Here is a 21,652-nt window from a genome sequence, read left to right as displayed (position 1 = left end):
ATTATTTATAACAAACAATAGGTAGGTAAAGTGAGTGGACTATGTTAATACAAATGGCAACTGGTGACATAACTATTTTTATGGAAAGAGTGACTTAATTATACTACGAGTATTTTTGATAACTCTTGCTATACATAGCGCTCTAGGCACCCTCATAGTCTATAGAACTTAAATATCTAGTTTGCGCATTTTTCCTCGCTGGGCACTGCTCGTCTCCGGTTTTATGGTTGGACGGTTTCTTAAAGCGCTGACATGTAGCACATTTGGAAGGCTCACTCCTTGTTCACTCCTTGATGCTGTGCCCTGATGATCCGCAATGTCCACATGTGGGCTCTGTATCTCTGCAGAACTTAGCCGAATGTCCATATTGCTGACAGAAATAGCATAAGGTCAGAAGAGTAAAGTCTCGTACAGGGCAGGAAGACCAATTTATATATACACGCTGTTGTTGTATAAGCATTCTTCTGAGTTCGGCCGTACATTCCAAAATATAGTTGCAGGTAGAGCTGTCCTTCTTGCCTGATTTGTGACTGAGTTTGACTGAGTTCATAAATACCTCTCTGGAGAAATTAGGTTGCAGGTCTAATATGTTCTGTTCGAATATACAGTCAAACACATCTTTTTCGGGCATGTTTGTCGGTATCCCCAGCAGGATTATCTTGGGTCTCCGTTTGGCAGTGTCTTCTAGTTTAAGTCCTGATTGTTGGAGCTGTTGGGACGCTTTGAGCTTTTCGAGGTCGTCCTTTCTATCTGTGCTAATTATGACACCCCCATTTTTCGTCTTCCTCATACCGCGAACATGTAGTTTAAGGGCTTCGGGCTTGATTAGGTTTTGGACCAGTTTTTTAGTATCCTCACTGGATTTCTCCTTATCGGCGGGGTAAATTGCGATGCTACTGGTTTTGGTGGGCACAACAGTGGACGTTTTTCCGGTTCTGACCATATCGGCGAAGGATTGGTTTACTTCGGTAGTTTTGGGTGCTGCTTGTAGGTACTGCTTAAAAAGTTCATGAAGTTGGGTGCTATAGTCTCTTTGCTGGGTTAAGTTCTTCACTTTAGCATGACACAGTAAATAATTCATCTTGGCCGACTGGTATTGAACGGCTAGCTGCGAGACTCCACCCATGACGCTCTTTGTTAGGTTGTTAATCCTCAATTTTTGGTCCGTGTTCAATTTACCTTCACTCGAAATTGTGCAAATTTCATTGAGGCGCATTTCAATTTGGGTCAACCATCCTTGAATTTCAGCTGTTGACACCGTATCTGGCATGTCCGATGGTGCTGACGCTACAGGTGTTCCTTGGGCAGTTTCCATGTCTACAGTATTTTTTTCTGAAGGTGGTGGGGTCCGTTAAGTCCGTGAACTTCTATTAAAGGCGTCTTGACCACTCATCGCGGCGTTGAAAAATTGTACTCATTTCCAACAATCAGTATTACTCACGCAATAGTTCACAGTGTGTGAAAAGCGCTGACACTGATTTGGCACAGTTACACTTTTATTGTTATGAATAATTATTAAATAAAGAATTCAAAAATAGCAGTTGACACGACCGCCTTTAACCTTATGGTGAACAACAAATAAATCAACAAATATATGTACTGTAGTAGTAGATTGTTAACCAAGGGATGAAAGGCACTCATTTCTGCCGAGGTCCGAGGCTGAAATGATGCCTTTAACCCGAGTTAAACACTCTACTTTTCATTTCGAATACGAGGAAAGAAAAATGCATGTGTTTTTTTAAAAACATGACTAAGTATAAATTTTTATAGTATTTTTTGAGGGTACTTCAAATTAACAATTTAGGCAAAAGTATCGTTATTTATGGAATGGGGAGTCAAATATCAGAATGGATATTGTATAACAAATCCATTTATACCCAAATTTCAATTGCTTATCGTAAAAAAATCGTACTTGGAACCTAAAATGCTCTAGTGCACAAACGTATCATTTTCTGCACACCTTTTAGAACAACAATGACCCTCTTTCAGAGCATGAGAAATGAAAAAGAACAGGACGCACTTATTGGCGGAAATAGAACATTTCTAACCGACTTTATTATCTTTAAGTATATGTATTTTTCTCAAAAATGGACGGCAAAGTCGACTTTGCCGTCTAAAAAATAGGTCGCGAAGCGCTTAGTTTATGGTCAGTCAAACATTAAAAAGTTAAAAACATTGCAGTCTCGATTTTGGGACTGCAATGTCGCATACAAATTCCATTATTTGTCGAGTTCCAAACTTTTTAAAAGTTGAAATGGCCATATCAATTGAAGGCACAGGCCCTTTGAACAGCCAAACAGATGATTAGTACCGCGACTATTTAGTTGTCTCAAATAGGTTGGCGTATTTTCGGCAGAAAAATACACTTCTATTTTTTTATTAAAAAAATAAAAAGGCGGCAAGGGCTTTCTTCTGTGAAAATATATACGTAACAACGTTGCTTTTGTAAAATATTTCTATGATATTTATATTTCTTCCACCATTTTTGAGAAAAGCACTATATATGACTCGGCTGGAAGGCTACTTGCTGGCTTCGGATTCAATTAAACGGACTCCCAAGGTCGTCCGTTTAAAACGAATTCTCAGCCTGCAAGTAGCTACTTCCGAGCCTCGACAATAATGTACTATTATCGGTGCTTTGAAACATCATAAGGCATTTTTACGTTCGAGAACGTCATTAAAGACCCCATCAAAGGGAAAATTAGGAGAAACCATCGATAAACAAGAAAACCGAGGGTGTAATAATGCTTTATAATGATGTTGATGTAATTTAACTTTTATTAAAATACTTTTCGTGTAGGAAAGGTTTTATTGCTTAAGTAACAATATACCTAAGACATTTGGAAGTAGCTATGAACATAAAAGTTTTATGGTCTCTTGCTGGATTTTTAATTATTAAAGTTAGGGAATTATTGCGTGTTTTTTTGGTTTGTTGAAAGGAAAACTTTTCAGGGTTAATTGTTACAAGTTATTTTAAGAGTTAAATAAATGATGTTTCCTTGTATTAGCTTCGTCATTTATATGTATGTGTGTATGGTATGTTGTTGTTAAGGTAGCACCACCCACAATCTCTCTGCTTTGCCTAAAGATTGACTGGTAGAGAATGCCTCATGGCATTAAGTCCGCCTTTTGTACTGTAAGGTTTTCTTTTGTGCAATAAATGTTAAAAAAAAAAACAACGGGTTGCACTCCGGGAGTGCCGACAGAAGTGAAAACTCAATGACTAGTCCAAAATGTCTGCAGCGCTATGTATAATTGACCCATCCTCCTTTCTATTGAAAAACTTTAGTTCCGAAATTGCTGGCCAGTGAGCTTAAATTTGTAGCGTTAATTGTTTAAAATTCGAATAGAAATTGTAAAGTTACCTTGCAGACCTCGCATCTAAATATATTTGGTCATGATATTTTGAGTTTTATTCACCAGTACTAGAGTTCACTTTTATTAGCGATTTCATCAAGATGAGATTTTATTGAATTATAAGTTAGTAAGTAAGTAATCATTTATTGTCAGATTGTGCATGTCAGTTTACAGTTGTTACAATATTATTTGATTAGTGAATGTCACAATCAACCGGTTTACGGTATACAATACAGTATATATTGGAGTGATATAAAGTTAGAATGTAACTGTGAGATCCTCGTATTTCAGCCCGTACAAGATTAGAACATTGAGCTTTATTGCTTAATATAAAAGTCCAGTTTTAAATAATTGACTTGATTATGATACGTTATGACTAAAGTTCTTTGGTGAATAACATTGTCCGTGACACATGACGTCAGCGTTACGTTACGCGTTATGCTGAATCGAGTTTATCATTTTTTCCCCACCTCAAAAAGTGCTCAGCGCCGCTAAAGACTGTTCACTTCAAAAAATACATAATATATGTCTATAATATCATCGCATACTTACCCATGAATATACCTATACAGATCAAAATCACAACACGCCTTTTGCTTTGGCGTAGCCATTTAAAATGCGGCGGAAAGTGATCATTTTCTACAGAAAATCTATTTGAGTCATCCATTTCCAGCGGTGGCAGCATGGTTGCATTTTTATCACCACTATGCCTGTCACTTTCGCACTTACCCACTTGTTAGAACGTGACAGGCATGGTGACAGGCGATAAAAATGCGACCGTCCTCAGCCCGCTGAATACGAAACTACCTATAATAGGTACAAGCAGCAACACTTAACTGTCCATAGGTGGCATAGGTGGACCTTATGCTTTTTGTAATAAGGTTTACGAACGGTTACTTAACAATGTGGGCGATACACCCAAAGATCTTTACAGGTTTCGGTGCTTTTTATCTGTGAGCAACGAAAATAAAAATCGCTATAAAATATGTGTATCACCCTTCATACGGCACTCTAAATTGGTTGAGCCAAAAACCGAAGTTTTGATTGAAGATATGTTTACACTTTTTGCCTTATTACAAAGGAGTAAGGTGCAAAAGTGTTAACATATTTTTGACGTCGACAAACTAATATTTGCACCCACATAGATAGCACAGAAGTTTTCTAACTAAACTAGTGTTTTTGATTGCTTGTATGATAACATGCCACGCCTCAACTATTGGATCAACCTTTAATACATGTTGATATTGTCACACACAAAACTTTTGAATGTATACTCATTGATCTCATCAGAGTTTTATTAATATACAGATAATATATATTCCTAAACCGTTGTAAAGTAAATAATGACCAGATTTCATCGCTTTTAGGACATTGTCTATGAGATTGATACATCAATCACTTTATTTGCCAAAAAAGCTTTTGAATAGGTTAGATTGAAGTAAGAAAATATTTTACGCGATAATAAACGAATCTGTGTTAAAGCGAATCTACAAAAGCGCTAACACAGAAAATACACTGCTCTTAAGTAATTCGAGCAAACTCCGCAAAAAATAGGTACTGTTTGTTTTAAAGCTTTCAAAAATTCTATGAATTTTTAGTAACCTAATTTAAAAAGATTACTCTTGATCAAACATCACTTTGATTGCGTTCAAATAACAGAGAAAAAACGAATTCGAAATTCGATTTAATTATTTAATGGTTTGTTTGAGTGTCCATATAACAGTATTATAATCACGCCAGTAGGATAACAGACGAACGACAAACAATAATATTGGTATATTAAATTGCCTCATTCGATATGCATTAAACAAATAATTGTTATAGTATCTTGCGCTGTACAAATTAACTGTTATTTATTTAGCTCGATTCGCTTTTGTTTTCAGTAAAATTGGTTTCCAACGTAGCAATTATTTATTTATTTTAAATTTGTGTAACAGTGCAATTTACAAACATGTTACGTTATCAACTTAACTCTATGCTAGAAGACATTATATATGTACTTCTTCTTCGTCGTTACACTCTTGACAGAGTGGTCGTGGCCATGATGTAAACTTTTGAGCGACTCGTTTAACGATACGTCGCTATTCCTCCCGTAGAGCTCCTTTCCGTGAGCATTCGCTTACTGCGGCCGACACACTTGGCTAGGCTTTGATTTGGTCGGTCCATCTCATTGGCGATCTTCCTCTAGCCCTGTCACCTCCCACTCTTCCTTGCACAACTAGACGTTCTATGGATGTTACGTCTCGCCGAGACACGTGTCCAAAGAAGTTGAGGATCCGAGGATATATATGTACAGTCACCTGCAATATGTTACACAACGAAGGCGGCAAAAATATCTGACTCGATCTTATTTGTAGAGCCATTAGAGCGTGTCACATATTTTTGCGGCCTTCGAACTCTTACTTGTTAACTATAAAGAAAGAAATTGCCTCCTTTAACCGTCATAATGGATAAGGAGTTATATAAAACTAGCGACTCGGACCCGCCCCGCACGGGTAAACCTTAACAAATTATACACCTAAACCTTCCTCAAAAGTCTCATGAATATATACAGATACACATACATACCATACATATAGGCAGACGCGAAGGGGGATTTTGTTTTATAAGGTGTAGTTACAAAACTGTAGTCTGCATCATTTACTAGTCTCTGCTCTTTCGGTATTAAAATCTCGCTTACATTTTCCGCCATTTTTCAGCCAAATCAACAGGCCATTGTGTTTTTAACTTGTTTATTTACGAGACTTAAGAAAATGTACAACTGCGTAAAAAACTTTATGCCGACTGACACGAATACCGTTTTATTACGAAGTTAAATTGCCAAGCTCTCATTCATTAACTTCTGTACTAAATTCGCCCTCTAAAAGGTATTTTTATGACACAACATTATGACAGATTCATTTTGTTTTGTAATTTATTTTCTGCCTTTTAATTACTTTTGAGTTATTACAAAAAATACATTGCTAATTGTACAAATGAGCCTCCACAATTCCACATCCTTGTTTATTTCCTTATTTGTACGCCAAAGTATTTTATTTTTGAAAGATGAAAGTCAATAGGTACGGATAAGTGTGGCTGCCGGATTAGCGTAGCTGGCCTTCATATTGGGGCCTGTTTACACATTGATTAATGTTATTGCGAGTTCATACATTTGCTCGTTGCGTTTAGTGGAACTCGCAATAAATACTCACAAGACCCAATGTAAGGGCCAGCCACACTTATCCACATGCCACACTTACTCGTATTGTCCTTAATTGCACGACTCTTTAACAATCAGTAATGTGACAGTCAGGTACTTTTGATAGCATACATAAATAGTAGATCAACCAAGGGATGTAAGTAGGGCCTCGGGGAGAGTATAAACACTTATAAACAAAGTTGTGGACAATACACTAGTGATTTGGGAAAAATTATCTATCATTTGAGTTCATCGACAAAGGTACTCCCTCCCTACCTTAAATTTTGCCCCGCACATGACCCGGTCTAACGTGAATCATCCTTTATTAGTTCATGATAATCTTTGATTATCTTTAATGATTAGTAATTTTGACATCAACAAAAAGTTTAGTTTAGCCCACAACATCTAGAAAGCAAATATTATCAACATCTTATAAACATCCATTTTCAACGACGGAATATAGTTCGTTGTCCATTTATATTTAAACGATTATTATATCTCTGACAGACCTCACAGGTTTCATGGGAATATTTAAAAAAATACCACCTCCTCCTCCAAAGGTATACCTCCGCCCGTTATACCCTTTTGTTTTCATAAATGTGCTTCTGACGCGGCCTCGGATTGAAGGAAGTTGCGAAATTCCCCTTCCATTTATGTCAAAATTGCTAAAACCCTCATCCTATCCCTCATTTACAACACATTACTTATTGTTCAATGTATAGGGCTAAAGTCAATGCATCCCTTTATACCCATTTGCCACCTCTCAGGTGGCAAACTAAGTGGTTGGATCACTTTAGGCATCGCCGTAAAGAAAATACCTCGTTAAAATTCATGAGAAGCAATTGTTGAGTTTCCCGAGACTTGAGTGATATTAGATTTTTCATTTGCCCCTACGGCTACCCTTTGTGGGGTAGCATTCCATTTAGGGCTTTATGCTTTGGAGGATTTTTTACCTGTGTGGCATGTCGGCGGTTGTCCCGGTAATTTCGTAACTGTCGGTTAGTAAATTTCGTTTGAAGTTCATTTTCGTTGCGATATCAACTAGCCGGTCATTTTCTTTGAGGTGAAATAAGAGATTTTTTATCAAAGTAGGTCCCATACTTACTTTGATAAAAAATAAGACAATCACTCCATAGTGGTAAGCGGCTGGCCTGCGACTTAACCGGGCACATTTCGATGATTTTGGATCTTATTACCAATTAACATTTTATTACAAAAGCAGAACGTATGTTAATTAGATACAAAATAGGGAAGTCACTCAAAATTAACCTTATTTAATTCTTACACGCAAAACAAATAGAGTAAAATAATTTAAAATAATATATAATCTTATTTTAGAGAAACGCGGTATTCAAAATAGGGGTAGATTAACTGTAATTATATGAAATAGGCTACACAAAAAGCCTAAAATAAACTTTTTTTTTATACTTGCGAATACCACAGTAGGAAAGATACAGTCCGTAGCTCACATTCTATTAGTCCTCACCTAAATAAGAGTAAATGTAAAAACGACAACGGCCAATATGTCTAGAAAATCTAGTTTTTGTACGCGCTCCCCGATCCCAGCAATATGGCCGGTGACATAACCCTATGGGCGATCAATTCTGGGCCCTGTAAAATAGTGATCGTTGACCCGAAACAAGCGGCGGCTATTTGATCGCCGACCGATTTGGGGTTCTGTGCGAGTCAGGATTTTTGCTTTTTTTGAGAATAAGTTGGTTATACTTTTTGTTGTTTAAATACCCTGGGTGGCAGGCTTTTTGCCTGCTATTTTTGAAGTGAAAAGTTCTTTAGCGGCGCTGAGCACTTTTTGTGATGGGGAAAAAATGTTAAGGCGCTCTTATACTCGAGTTTTACGTTTTCAAGGGGGTGAAGCAGACGCGTGGTAGAACGGGCAGGCGGGCGCCCCGCGCGGCGCACCGCACCATGCCCGCGTAGCACGTCTACGTCCTTATTCTGACGACATCGGTATTCTGAATTGTCAGTTCCGGGATTTTTAGTTCGGCAATTAATATTGAATAAGATTTATTAGTAAAATCGAATTTTGATGAGTACTTAATGAAATTAAAAACCGGACAAGCGCGAGTCGGACTCGCCCACTGAGCCCACCGAGGGTTCCGTACTTTTTAGTATTTGTTGTTATAGCGGCAACAGAAATACATCATCTGTGAAAATTTCAACTGTCTAGCTATCACGGTTATGAGATACAGCCTGGTGACAGACGGACGGACGAACGGACGGACAGCGGAGTTTTACTAATAGGGTTCCGTTTTACCCTTTGGGTAGGGAACCCTAAAAATGGTAGGTAAGACGGTGAGGTCGGTGAGTGTACCTAAATAATTATTAATTATATACAATATGAGTGTATACTTGACTGATCATGTTTTTGTAAAAATCGATTTCGACTGGCAAAACATATTATTTTTTGGCAACCGGGTTTTTTAACCTAATTAGACCCTGCTGAATCCGAAATTGCCGGTTGCTTGATCGAATTCTTGACTGGAAGTGAGATAGTTGATATTAAAGGTCACTTTTTTTAGTTTTTCGTAAATACCTAACTCTTAAACGGTGGCGCATAGCAAAAATTTTCTTAAATATAAGTAATCTGCATAAAATTTCCTACATGAAAGATTCCGTACAATTTTTCGCTAGGATCAATATTCAAGAGATATTAAGGCGGGAAAGTTAATTATAATCAATTTTAAAGTCCCTTTTTAGTTTTTTGTAAATAACTCGTAAACGGCGTCCCATAGCAAAATAGGTTTTTATGAATAAATAATCTCCATAAAATTTTCTGCAAAAAACATCTGAACACTTTTCTCTAGGATCAATATTTAAAACGATATTAAAGGAAGAAAGTTAATCACAATCAGTTCACAGGTCGCTTTTTTTTCGTAAATAACTCGTAAACGGTGCCCCCGTTGCAAAAAAATATTATACACAAATATTGAACATAAAATTGTCCACAAAAAAGGTTTTGTACACTTTTTCGCTACGATCAATATTTAATGAGGGTAAGTTAATTATAATCAATTTCCAGGTCCCTATTTTAAGTTTTTCGTAAATGACTTGTAAACGGTGGCCCATAGCAAAATAGGTTCTTAATGTTAATTAACCCCCCTTGGCTAAAAAGTGGCCTCCATGTTTAAAATTCATTTGTTTACGTAAGATGTCCGTCTTTGGGTCACGAATTTACATGTGTGTACCAAATTTCAACTTAATTGGTCCAGTACTTTTGAAGAATATGGGCTGTGACAGACGGACAGACAGACAGACAGTCGCACGAGTGATCCTATAAGGGTTCCGTTTTTTCCTTTTGAGGTACGGGACCCTAAAAACTAAAAAAAGTGACATGTGAATTGATTGTAATGAATTTTCTTCCTTTAATATCGTTTTAAATATTGATCCTAGAGAAAAGTGTTCAGATATTTTTTGCAGGAAATTTTATGTAGATTATTTATTCATAAAACCTATTTTGCTATGGGACACCGTTTACGAGTTATTTACAAAAAACTAAAAAGGGACTTTAAAATTGATTGTAATTAACTTACCGGCTGCTTTGTCTTTTTAAATATTGATCCTAGCGAAAAGTGTTCTACATGTTTCTTGTAGGAAATTTTATGTTTATTATTTATGTGTAAGATTTCTTTTTGCTATGAGTCATACTTTTAAAATTATTAACGAAAAAATAAAACCAAGGAACCTTAGAATTTATTATAATTAACTTTCCCTCTTTATTATCTTTTTAAATATTGATCCCTGCTAAAAATGTACAGAATCTTTTTAATTGAAAATTTTGTGTAGATTATTAGTTATTTTTTTTTTATATTGGCCACCGTTTACGAGTTACCTATTTACGAAAAACTAAAATAAGGGACCTTTAATATCACATATCTCACTTCCAGTCAAGAATTCGATCAAGCAACCGGCAAATTCGGATTCAGCGGGGTCTAATTAGGTTAAAAAACCCGGTTGCCAAAAAGTAATATGTTTTGCCAGTAGAAATCGATTTTTACAAAAATGTGACCAGTCTAAATTATTCAATTTGATTAATTTTATAGCCTTTTAAAATATGTTTACACAATTTATCAATCGTGACTGAATTCCGGATTGGTTAGATGGGTGTGTGCCTTTGCTGCCCAACTTGTTATAAAATGACAATATGACGGACGAATGTCTGAAATGTCACCGTATTTAAGAATTATTTTGTTTTTCTTCGTAAGTATGTTGAAAAACATTGTGTGTATAACATATTTGCATATTTATACTGTGATTACCCATTTTATGAAACGTCCGCTAAACTAGCACAGGTCCGACGCTGACAGTGGTCACGGGCGTACTGGCGTGAGGAATAGGCGCAAGGTATTGCCGCGTAGGGTGTAATTTAGTAGGCAAAATGTTGAATTCATCAAATGATGAATGAAAAAATTAACGTATCGATAAAAGGACAAGCAATAATGAAGATTTACTTAAAAGCTATCGACTGAAGTAAGTTTCATATACATTTTCGTCCTAGTACTTCTAACATAAGGAAATAAAGACAGTGTTAGGCATGTTTTCAACTTAAGATTCTATCGAGAAAATAATGAGCCGTCGTGTTTCTGACAAGCAATAACCTAGTTCAAGGACTGAAGTTATACATACTAGAAAATAATGCATGAAATCCTTGTAAAAGTCTGTAAATATGGTGACAAAAAAGTGCATTTTACTACACACCGCGCCTTAAACTCGCGACAGGTAAGATTCGTAAGAGTGACGTCACGTGTCCGTCACAATCATCGCACATCACAGTCATTAAGTTTTTCTTTATTGATTTAAATGCCATCTAGTGAGTTTCCCTCTAACTGGTACTAATATTAACTCGAGTACTAACAGTGATGTGCTTAGGGGTTTCAATTAATGTGACGAAATAACGCTAGATGGCGTTAACCTCAATTATACATAGTGCTGCAGACATTTTGCACTAGATGGCGCTTTTATAAATATTTTGAGTTTTCACTTCTGCCTGCACTGGCCGGAGTGCAACCCGTTGTTTTTTTTTTTTATTAGACGTGCAATAATTATGTACGAATCAGAGTCTTAATGTTATTTTATATTGAATCAAGTCAACATATTTAAATGTTTTGCCGTTCATGAGACGAAAACTTTGAAATTAAATTGATATTAAACACACTATCAACATGGCGCCGATTTAAGGATGACTTACCGACATGTTTTTTCTATGACGGCTGATCGTTGATCACGTGGTGCTTTCCATAGAAAACGAAGCGCCGAAAGCTCCGGCCCGGCCCCGGCCCGGTCTAGCGTGAGTCAACCTTAAGTCGATACCCTCCATAAAACGAACTTTTTGGCGTTTCCCTTGAGTTTCATGCTATAGAGGTTCCATTGTTACAAAATGTTATTCCAAAACAACGGAACCCAATGCAAAATTAGAGAAGCGTTCTACCGCAACACATAAGCGTATTCCAGTACAACCAATCTTTACCACTAGTTTCCTTTGCAAAGAAATTGCCCTCTATTGTGCTCCGTACAAAGAATTCGAAGCGGGTGCAAAGATAGTAAACTGCGGCCCGGGATATATTTTATTTTAAAATATATCTACTGTAAGATAGAGAAGGAATGTTGAATTTAAGATAAAATGTATTTTTAAACTTAGGGATAGATCGTCAAAAACCTAGCCGCGGATGACCGGGAATATTATTTAAAGGTTGACTCACGCTAAACCGGACCGGGCCCGGGCCGAGGCCCTCGACATATCATTTTCAATGATGGATGATCGGTGATCACGTTGTGCTTTCCATAGAAAACGAAGCGTCTGAAGCTCCGGCCCGGCCACGGGCCGGTCTAGCGTGAGTCATCCTTTAGGCAGCTGTCTGAAGAAGAACTATGCCCGGAAATTCTCCAGAGAATTCTGCAACAGGGATAATAATGATAATATATTAAGTAGGTTGCTGCTTAGCTCGAACGTCCTCCTAAGCAATAATAATATGAAGAACGCAAGAAAAAGTAATAAAAAAGTTTCTTGAAACAATCGCTATGTTCATTGCTGCGACATGAACTTCACAAATTAATATTTTTGAATATTTTTTTTTAATAATACCAGTTAGAAGTTTATTTTACGACAAAATAATTTTGGCCGCGTAGATCGACTAAATTAAATACCCGTGTGTGCGGCCCTAAGGAAGTTTACATTCCGAGTAGAGTTTTTTTTATTTTTTTTAACGATTAGCAATGATTTTACGTGGATTTTGTGTATATAATTTATATTCTGATATTTAAAAATAAGTGCTGATTGTATCTGTTTGCAACGATGCAGAATTCAACAAGATAAATGCATTTTATGTTTTCTTTTCACACCTGTCTTTAAACGTTCAATTTCCATTTCAACTTTATCTCGTGACAATGTAGTTTAAAGAAAGTCGAATGTAAAAAGGAATGACCGCGTGCATTAGTAAAACGGATGCTTACACGCGTCTGTGCTGTAATGCCAGATGAGACCAACTAGTGATGTCAAATAGATATCGATAAACATGTTATGCTGAGAGGAAAACGCAAAATGATAGTTTTAATAATTTAAGTTTTATACGTTACTAGCCCCGGCTTCACCGCCGCTTGTACTGGATAACGGAGAAAGTTGGATCAGTACCTACTCAAGAAATTCTCCATTAAGACTGTATACAACGCCGTTATCTAAAGTAGCAAGTCTTTTACGCAGCCCAAAGGATGTCATTCCGTACCAGAGTCCGGGTGTCTACAAGATAGAATAATGCAGTTGTGGAAGTGCGTACATTGGCCAAACTAAGCGCAGCGTTCAAGAGAGGGTGAAGGAACACAGCAGCTGTTAAAAATCGCCATGTAAACAAATCCATTCACAAAACACCATTCCACGCAGACGAAGTCGCGGGCAAAAGCAATATCTATAATTTTGAGTGTCATTGTCAAATACAAGCATTTACATAAATACTAAATAGAGATCACATAACATAAGGTAAACGTTATAGTGCTCGACATGCTAATGCCTAATAGATGACACCCTGCTGTCACTTCTATTGACAATTACTTAAGTTCCAAGATGGCATGTACTGGGACCGCGTCGAGCACCAGTAGCTCTAACAAGAAATGATAGTTAGCCCTATTATCGATAAACGTAGGGTTACGCTCTAAAATACTAGCGCCTGGGGATTATTATCTGAGAGATTACCATGAAGGCGACTTTGCGCCAAATACTGTTGCGAATCTTTTTCGCCGGCAACCGCTAAACACGGAGACTCTTGTATTATTATTTTAATGTAAAAACTAAGCTTAAAAGAAACTAATTAATGCACCTTTATTCATTGTATTCCGAGGTTCGATTCGGTTTTGCGCATACGAAACAAAGAATATATTCTACAAAAGATATTCAAAAAATATATCTAAGTACCCAACTTTGATACTTTTATTTATTTAAGATACAAATAACATTTAATTAATTAATCGCTTTAAATCGAATATGCTGTCATATCACTTTTATAGTTTCACCAATATTGTTTGACAGGTGAAGCTAAACAATTACTGTAAATAGTAAGTATGTATTTACTTTCAAATTCAGTCTGTCTGTAAAGTTTTCTTTGATATTTAACCAATACCACGAATTTATTCATTGTCTACGTCAGTAATAATTTAATATACATAGTTAACCTTTTCATTTTCCAGGGGTACAAAGTACAAACGACAACCGATGTTTGTTTATCAAGCTTTTATTAGGTCGACCTGTATGTAACTATGTAATGGAATCTAAGGTAACTAATTTAACCATCTTCCAAGGATCGTAGCGTCATGAAAATTGGCAGCTGTATGTAGTTCTGATGACAATACAATAATATGGTACTGTCGAACTGATCTGATGATGGAGACAGGAGGTGGCCATAGGAACTCTGTAATGAAACAACAGAACCTAACTGTGTTAGGGGTTTTTAGAATTGTCTCGATGAGTATTAGTTGTCTGTCGTTAGAAGAGTACAGTCAGCGATAAAAGCTTGTACCAAAAATGAAATTTTTGCCAAAAACTTATTTTTATTGTAAGTCGTTATTCAAATTTCAGAGACTTACCAATACCGTCTCTGATATTTTGATTGGCACATAATTTGTTGACAAGGCTGTCGCAAGCAAGTGCAGGATCCATTGTAAGTAAGTATTTTCATCCATACCATGCAAATATGTAGCTTAAATTTAAGACAGCTAAAATATTTGTACGTAAATATTTGCATTTTCACTTGCAGACACATTTCTATGCAATATTATTTTTATTCCTGCAATTAAAATACAAGTTCATTTGAAATTGTAAGCAGAAGTTTTGTTGCAGTTGCTGTTGGACAAGAAAAAAGGTTCGCTAAGCGAGAGTTCCGCGCACATTAAATTATAATTTATTAATGCAAAGCAGGGATTCTGTGCTGTAGAAAATAGAAATGCATTAATGAGACTATACAAAAGCTCTATATAGACGTTGCTTCAAGAATGTGACCAAAAATTAAAGAGACGCATTACGAATGTGACCAGAATTGAATTTGTCTAATATTTTTCGGCGAAAAAGTAAATGAGATAAAAAACGAAGGAGATGAATGATGAAGACTAAGGAAGATCATGACAAAGAACGAATCAGACATATTAAGAGAGAGACATGTTACAGAATTTGACTTCAGAAGATTATGACAAAGAGCGATCAAGACGAGTAAAGGACGTGTGACGAATGCAGAATGATACGAAATAGGAAATAAACGAAAACCGAATGAGACGAGCGATGCTGATACCAATTAGAAATATCAATCTTGAAGCAACGTCTATATATGTAGAGAACAGTTTCTAGAAATCTACGTGGCTAATTTGACCCGCGAATGTAATAGTTGATTTTTCGTTCCTTCCATTATGTACGATACCCGCGTTAGGTACCGCCATAAAAAATTGTGGAAATAAAAATCATGGTACACGTTTCTCTCTTATTGGGATTGAAAGAGCTCATGATTCTGAGTAGATATAACATAAAATTTCCCAATAAAAAAATTAAAAAAACTAGCGTACAAAATAAAATGACCCTGATGGTTAACCCTTTACAAGGCAGAGGGAATATATTTCTCACCAAACGTTTTGTGATTTCATTTTGAAACTAAGTGAAAGATCAATATTTATTAATGGCACCATTCCAAAAATAATGTTGCCCCCTTAAAATATACATCAAACTGTGTTAAAATATTTTCCATAAATATTTTAATTTAGTGTTAGTGTTTTTAGTTTAGTGTTTAGTGTTAGTTGTATATTTTGTAATTCTATTGTGATTTTGTTTGACATGTGTTATTTTAACATTAAATAAATTGAATTTCATTGAATTGAATAATGTCAATATGAGGAGGGCTCCCGGTTCGAGCGCCATCTTGATAGTTAGCCTCATGATTAATTCCTTTGTTTTTTTGATCATTAATATTGTTTACTAGCTGTGCCCGCGGCTCCGCCCGCGTGGAATTCGGTCTGTGTCAGTAAGCGGCTAATTTGTAATCCTAATTTCTCTCCCTCTCCCCTGGAGGCGGAACTTGAAGTAGGTAAAGTTGACAGATGGATATGCTAGAGGACTGTAGTCCAGATAAAATATTTTACAATTAGGTACCACTAAATAAACCACTAAAAAAACTACACTCCAAAGTCAATAGTTTTTTCGCCCTTATTCAAATTTTACACGTGATTTAAACGACAGAGTAGGTAGTAGGTGTATATCGGACGATACAGTAAGCCGTAAGGTATACGCGCGCGAGCGAAAGCGAAGCGGCCTGTTTGTGGCTAGACCGCCACTCACCGTGGTCTTCTTCAGACTCCTGAGGAAGACACGTGCCCCTTGTAACCTCAATGCGTTGCGAGACTTTCGGGAATGATTCGATTGTTTTCGGGAATGCATGGTAATGCGTATAAAATGCGAGTCCCAAATCATTTGACTCCGCAAACGACCAGTGCCGGATTAAGATATTTTGATGCCCTAAGCATTTCTAGACCATGGTGCCCCCTCTCCCTAGGGTCATCAAGATTACATTGAATTTTTTTGGTAAATTGAGTGACGTTCATTGCCGCATTACAGCTGAGAATGGAAATTAATCACATCATTTTATCACGACAATTGACAGTGCCGCAGCAGTAACGTTGCAACAGAGTACCTAATGCTGCTGCAGTCGCCACCCGAATGTCACCTTTATTACATCTTAGAATGTCATTGAAAACGCGAGCGAAGCGCGCGCGAAAATTTTTCGATATAAAAACGCAATTTTATAGACAGTTGTACATTTTTACTTTTAGTATGGAAATCAGTCACATCATTATATCACGAAAATTGATGTGCTGCAGCAGTAACGTTGCAACAGAGTAGTACTGCTGCAGTCGCCATAGCTTAGAAAGAGATTGAAAACGCGAGCGAAGCGAGCGCGAAAATTTTATCGATATAAAAACGCAATTTGATAGACAGAGTTGTACATTTTTACTTTTAGTATGGAAATCAGTCACATCATTATATCACGAAAATTGATAGTGCTACAGCAGTAACGTTGCAACAGAGTAATGCTGCTGCAGTCGCCATGTGTTATAAAGTGATCGAAAACGCGAGCGAAGCGAGCGCGAAATTTTTTCGGTATAAATAGGCAATGTGATAGACAGTTGTACATTTTTACTTTTAGGATGGAAATCAGTCACATCATTTTATCACGAAAATTGACAGTGCTGCAGCAGCAACGTTGCAACAGAGTAATGCAGCTGCAGTCGCCATATCTTATAAAGTGATCGAAAACGCGAGCGAAGCGAGCGCGAAATTTTTTCAGTATAAATAGGCAATTTGATAGACAGTTGTACATTTTTACATGTAGTATGGAAATCAGTCACATCATTATATCACGAAAATTGACAGTGCTGCAGCAGCAACGTTGCAACAGAGTAATGCAGCTGCAGTCGCCATATCTTATAAAGTGATCGAAAACGCGAGCGAAGCGAGCGCGAAATTTTTTCAGTATAAATAGGCAATTTGATAGACAGTTGTACATTTTTACTTTTAGTATGGAAATCAGTCACATCATTATATCACGGAAATTGACAGTGCTACAGCAGTAACGTTGCAACAGAGTAATACTGCTGCAGTCGCCATAGCTTAGAAAGTGATTGAAAAAGCGAGCGAAGCGAGCGCGAACATTTTTCGATATAAAAACGCAATTTGATAGACAGTTGTACATTTTTACTTTTAGTATGAAAATCAGTCACATCATTTTATCACGAAAATTGACAGTGCTGCAGCAGTAACGTTGCAACAGAGCAATGCTGCTGCAGTCGCTATATATTAGAAAGTGTTTAAAAACGCGAGCGAAGCGAGCGCGAAATTTTTTCGATATAAAAACGCAATTTGATAGACATGCAGTTGTACATTTTTACATTTAGTATGGAAATTAGTCACATCATTTTATCACGAAAATTGACAGTGCTACAGCAATAACGTTGCAACAGAGTAATGCTGCTGCAGTCGCCATACCTTAGAAAGTTATTGAAAAAGCGAGCGAAGCGAGCGCGAATATTTTTCGATATAAAAACGCAATTTGATAGACAGTTGTACATTTTTACTTTTAGTATGGAAATCAGTCACATCATTTTATCCGGAAATTGACAGTGCTGCAGCAGTAACGTTGCAACAGAGTAACGCTGCTGAAGTCGCCATATAATAGAAAGTGATTAAAAATGCGAGCGAAGCGAGCGCGAAATTTTTTCGGTATAAATAGGCAATTTGATAGACAGTTGTACATTTTTACTTTTAATATGGAAATCAGTCACATCATTTTATCACGAAAATTTACAGTGCTGCAGCAGCAACGTTGCAACAGAGTAATGTTGCTGCAGTCGACATATCTTAGAAAGTTATTGAAAACGCGAGCGAAGCGAGCGCGAACATTTTTCGATATATTATTAATTTATTATTTATTAAATCAACATAATTATTCAATTATTTTTGTTGATATCCCTGTCTTCTAAACTTAGAGTTAATTTGGCAAAATCTTTCCTCGGTGGCTTATTCATGTCACAATGTATTAAATTCAGCTCCATCTGTTAGTTTACCAGGGTACTCAATAGTGGTAGCACATATTTGAAAAAAGTTTGCCCCTCCTTCCTAAGTAGCGCCATAAGATTCAGAGGCAAACTTAAGTCAATCGAGTGTTGTGGCTACCCCCCCTTTTAGGGGTTGAATTTTTATAGCCTATAACCTGGCCGGGGATTTTCTCGACAGATTAGTAAAGTTTTTATCAAAATCCGTTCAGCCGTTTTCACGTGATGCGCGTTCAAATAAACAGACAAACAGATAAACAGATAAACAGACAAACAGACAAAAATTCTAAAAACTTTTGGAACGTGTTCTGTTATCGATTCTAAGTATCCCCAGCCAACTTTTTTTCAAATATCTTCCATGTACAGACTTTCGACCGTCTTCAGCTTTATTATATGTATAGATCTACACACATATCATAAACTCTCTATGATGCCTTCAAAATCCGTAAATAATGGCCCACATTATGATAAACTGTTTTGTTACAGCAAATTTCTTATCTGTGAAAATGTGGTAATAGCTTCATTACTATATCAAAATCGATTTGGTAATGAAATTCAAATTTCGAACATCTCTGAAAAAAAAAGCAATTTGATTTGACCCCTATTCTAATATCAGTCGAGATGACGTTTTATTCGAAATCAAATGTCAATTGCATACAATATTGACAAATCTCGCTTGTAAGTTGGTATCGGACGATATGGTAATCGACCCCGACTCTAGTTTGTCTCTGAATTTAAAAACAAACTACGGATGCGAAACATGCGTGATAAAAGTTTTCATTTGCCGCCATTTGACGTACAGTTTATCTTTTAATTAGTTTGTAGTAAAAAATAATTTGTTTTGTTGTTTTTAAAGTAACTAAACAAAAGTTTCGTGTAAAATGTGCGATAAAGATATTTCGGAGACGCCATGTCATATCCGCGAGTTCCGCCAGAGAGGAAAGTGCCCCAATGTCGGTTGTAATATGAGGTTAGTGAATATATCATAGAAAGTTTATAATATGTGTGTAGATAAAGCAGTGTATGTAACTGTACATAATTAGGCATTAAAACACTCGTGTTATACTATTATGAAACTCATTTCATTCGTTTCATAAACCCACACTCGTATTTTAATGCCTTTCATTATGTAGCAGTCACATAAACTACTATTAAAGTGTAATATCGATAGCTTATTATACAGTAAACTAATGTGGTAGTGTGCAGTGAATGGAGAATTAATCTCGAAATGCGTTTAACCACCATTTTGGAGTTAATGGCCGGTGCTACTTGTAAAGTCCAGGGGCCCGTTTCTCAAAAGCTTGTAACTTGTAATACAAGCGCATGTCACTTTTTGACAGGGTTTGTTAGAAAGGGACTTCCACTCGTATTACAAGTTACAAGCTTTTGAGAAACGGGCCCCAGCTATCGCTTTACAATAGCTAATAAGATCACCTTACACTGTCTTGTACTAACCGTACCTACAATTTTAGTCGTCGTATTTAGCTCCTAATACCTTGATACTGGCAAAATGGTCCCACTGGACTGAAGCCATAATTTTAAATGAATGAATGAATGAATGAACGAGATTTGTATGGACAAGCGGTGACCCTCTTTCCCCCCGATTGAGCAATTAATGCGAATTAGATGCCGTCAAACCACATACACTTTCAAAGTCCGCTGACCAAAACAATGTTGTCAATAAAACCCCGGAGCATAAGGCAACAAGGAAAGAAACCATTCTTTTCACTGACGCCGCACTTTGTTTTATGGCCATCGTAAATTATAAGAGCTGCCTTATAGCTCCGATCCGGTCAGTGGATGGGCTACTTTATTTCACACGTAGAGATTGGGTGTTGCTTTGCTGCATGTGGAGAAGTCCTTTACGAATATTGGCACTATTTTGTTAACCTTACGGACTCGGACTTCTTCTTTAAAGAAATACATCACATTTATAAAGATTTTGTCAATGTGAAAAGGGTGTTCCTAGAGCGTGATGTTGGTCGATAGTTTCTTTTAGTTAGAGTTAGACCAAGAAAAGTCTGCAACGATTTTGATAGCCCACGCAATGCATTAGTGTTATTGACACGTCATAATTTCATAGAAGTTTGACGTTGACAATAACACTTGCACTGCATGTGCTATCAACATCCTTGCAGACTTTTTTAACTGTAGTAAAGTGATGGCTTGACTTTACAAATTGCGACGATGGATTACAGGATACTAAAGAATGGTTAAACGCGTTTCAAGATTTATTTTTGTCATTTGCTCCACTTCTAGGTTAGTTTTCTGCATAATTTAGCTATCAATATTACATTTAACACAACTTTAATGTGCGAAAAAATCAAACATATTCTAGCGACGACTTTTGAAGTTCAGTTTGAAGTTAAACAGTAAAATCCCGGTCGCGTTTTTGTTGTGCGCAAGATGCACTGCAAGTTACATCATGGACGCATCGAATGGATAATTATTTTAAAGTTTGAATAACCCTCATGATTTTAGTTACATGGTCAAGCAAATCTTGTCAGTAGCAAAAGGCGGTAAATTTGAAAAATCGCGGGTTAGCAACACTGTTTTCGAATAATTCCAAAATCGCTTGTCATCTGTGTTTTATCTGTGGAATGTGGATCGTGAATGACAGGCATCAAGAGAAATTTCTGCTGTCGCCATTAAATACCAATATATTAAATAAGATTGTGCATGAACTTAAGCAAAGTCAAGGTGCCTACAATGTATATATTATACATTATTACATGTATTATACAATCATGCTCGTTGATCGTAAATATTTATAAAATTTGAGGTTATGATAATTACATGTTTTGATTAGATGTACATTCATACATTGCTGCTTTTCTTAGCGCAATACTGCTCTTTGAGTATTGCCCTACTTCACTTTGCTGTACATTGCTACTGACATACTTTGCTTGACAGACTATATATAGTCAGTCTGGATGGCATGTTTCTCACCTGCATACTCGTAGGATTGTGCACCTATAAATTGCCTTGAATAAAACATAATATAAGGCGGTAATTCAAAACAGTGAA

At 36.6% G+C, this 21,652-nt stretch overlaps 2 protein-coding genes across 2 annotated transcripts in view; one reads left to right on the top strand and one right to left on the bottom strand.

The window, feature by feature from the left end:
- LOC134800243 (uncharacterized) overlaps window positions 1–21,652 on the top strand; it is a 299,703-nt gene that overhangs the window by 105,157 nt on the left and 172,894 nt on the right. The gene's annotated exons all lie outside the window — the stretch shown is intronic.
- Window positions 1–21,652, bottom strand: part of LOC134800220 (alpha-tocopherol transfer protein-like) — a 284,102-nt gene that overhangs the window by 231,735 nt on the left and 30,715 nt on the right. The window lies entirely within an intron of this gene.

Source organism: Cydia splendana, chromosome 19 (genome assembly GCF_910591565.1).
Source record: "Cydia splendana chromosome 19, ilCydSple1.2, whole genome shotgun sequence".
In the NCBI taxonomy this organism is placed as follows: domain Eukaryota; kingdom Metazoa; phylum Arthropoda; class Insecta; order Lepidoptera; family Tortricidae; genus Cydia; species Cydia splendana.
The sequence above is the reverse complement of the archived record's forward strand: the minus strand, read 5'-3'. Positions and strand labels throughout refer to the sequence as shown.